Source organism: Penaeus japonicus, unplaced genomic scaffold, assembly GCF_977035675.1.
Source record: "Penaeus japonicus unplaced genomic scaffold, GWHDUDI00000001_assembly GWHDUDI00000001, whole genome shotgun sequence".
NCBI lineage: Eukaryota > Metazoa > Arthropoda > Malacostraca > Decapoda > Penaeidae > Penaeus > Penaeus japonicus.
Genome location: NW_028234403.1, coordinates 10197167 through 10199666, shown reverse-complemented (window position 1 = coordinate 10199666; position 2500 = coordinate 10197167). Strand labels below are relative to the sequence as shown.

The window sequence follows — 2500 nt, the reverse complement described above, 5'->3', positions numbered from 1 at the left end:
TTTTGACACAAAGTAATCTAAATAATCACTGGATAAGACTCCAAATACAAATATATTAAAACCAACAGTAACAAATCACAAAATAATATGACCTAGAATAACAAATAAATCCAAATAATAATCATCCATAACCTTCCTAGCTATGCTTAATCCAACCGCCTCTGTATTTAGAGGTAAATAAACTTCATTGCTGACTAAATCCTTTGATATGCTGCATCCAGCTACTTCTTTTTGCCCTTTAATTTTTTGATAAAAGATACCTTTGCTTCTACCCAAATGCGCAAATGCACAAAGTCTACATCCAAATCTAACTCCGTCAACAGAAAACTACAACTATGCAAGATCCTTCTTTAAACCATCTGTATGGTGCCTGTTCTGATCTTCCAGTAATCATAGGTATGCCTTATAAAAATGAACCAATTGTGCTTATTTTCTTCTCACCTACTCAGTGCAACAAATTGCATCTTTCATGTTCAACACCGAGATAAAAATGGACTCTTTCAACTACAACGTAATCTATAAAATGAAAGTTCAAGTTCACAGCCGTTTGCTGCATTATATGCAATTCTGATGAAGCCAAGTCTCTTAAGAAAGCAATGCTTATTCAGGACCTATGATCGAGACTCTAAACAATTTGTTTTGACAGAAAAATCATTTGTGTTAATTCAGCCTCCGTTATGTATATTCAAGCAAATTTTTTTATTTGTATTATCACATGTGACTTAGCATTTATACACATCTATATATAGTCACTTGATTCAGACAAACCTGTTGTGTTTCCAAACCCATCTAAGCATGAAGCACTATGCTGCATTAATGCACTAATTTCCACTCCAGTGCTTATGAAAAACATCTCACATATAAAATGAATTCTTTTAACACGAATTTTTCCTTTGATCCATGGTGATCATTAGAAACAAATAATAAGAACATAGAGGTAAATACAGCTAACACAAAGGAAAACAGAGGCAAGGGTTAAACCACTTCATCAATCTTATTCTATACTAGTAATTGTGTGTTCTCTCATCAGGAAGTTGCAAGATGGCTAGCAGTGTTCACTTGCACCACAGGACCAGAAACTATATATATGATCATATATAGGTGAAAAACGGACATAATAAAAAAGTCAATCCTGCCACTTCCAACAAGGACTGTGACTATTTGACACCATGACTAATGAATGGCATCACATTGGGGAATCACTAGTTCACTATAGTTACCCCAGCAATGTTTGATGCAAACTGAAGTCTCACTTATATCTGCATTCTGTGAAACACAAAAATATTTCACATTCTGGCATTTCCAAACTTCTTTCAGATTCTCCTCACTGCCAAGTTCACTGACTGGAAAATTCACTTGTGTCAATGATACCCATGGAAAAGCTGCTTGGCACTCTTAAATAAAATATGTTTATTTACATAACAAAATCAATATCTTTTCTTATATAATTCAGTCACGACTAGTCTCATTTTCCACTATAATACACTTAAGCTTAATCACTCTTTGAGTCAATAACAGAAAAAAATAAAATAAAAACAACAGAAATAAATACAAGGATCTTCATATATTAACATAAAGCTCTAAATATGTTTACACAAATGTGTTAATGTAGATGTTCATGTTTACATATCATCACACATTAAACACATATATATAACAAACAAATATATCACTTGCTATTAAAGCACCACAGAAGCCAATCACATATCAACAGACAATAGACAGAGCCATTTGGCTGAGAAAAAACAAAATTAACTTGATTTTGAAAATGATCCTGCATCTACTAAAATGTTATAAGTACTTATTTGGGTGTGAGGAATTTTATTCAACTTAACACTGGTTATTAATCATACTCTTACTTGGGTCACTTCTCTTTGAAATTGGTTCCTTGCCGTCAAATTGTTGTTCATAAGCAACTATCACATGGCTACTACAAATGAACTGTCAAGTCTGCAATGCATCAACAACCTCCAATCCTCCAACAAACAAGATAAATTCTTTGCTTAAACTACTCTGACTTATCCACATTGGTACGGTAATAAATGAGGGGTCATTCAAGTGGAGAGAAATGCGCAGTATGGCTGTAACGACAGTGTGGATATTATGCCAAGGCTGGATTGAGCGTTCCTTCCCAATATGTGTTGCCTCAGTGATCAGGAGAATTAACTTGTACTCTAACTTTTGAGGCTGTTTGGAGATCCATATATCAAATGCCAGACTGTCTGTAACAACAATAAAGTAATTAACACTCAAACAGGAAGCATTAGATAAAAGTATTTCCTATATAAAAGCACAAAAGTCAGTATAACTTCCATTAATCAACCACATGCATTTGGGTGAGGATAAACAGAGCATTAGTACATTAGACCTCTTTCTATACACCTAATTTGCATAACTAAAGACATAAACCTGAAAGTCCTGCTCTAATTCAACCGTACATTTTGCATCTACTACATTTTAATAAAGAGATCAGTAAGTATGCTACCGAAGTATAAGCAGA

At 33.8% G+C, this 2500-nt stretch overlaps 1 protein-coding gene across 2 annotated transcripts in view; it reads right to left on the bottom strand.

Annotated features, from left to right (window-relative positions):
* Positions 1-2500, bottom strand: part of LOC122261728 (core histone macro-H2A.1) — a 13433-nt gene that overhangs the window by 1967 nt on the left and 8966 nt on the right. For both annotated transcript variants that reach the window (XM_043029508.2, XM_043029509.2), the window contains exon 9: positions 1-2222. This exon is cut by the window's left edge and continues 1967 nt beyond it. The gene's annotated coding sequence lies outside the window, so the exon portion shown is untranslated. The remainder of the gene's footprint in view (positions 2223-2500) is intronic.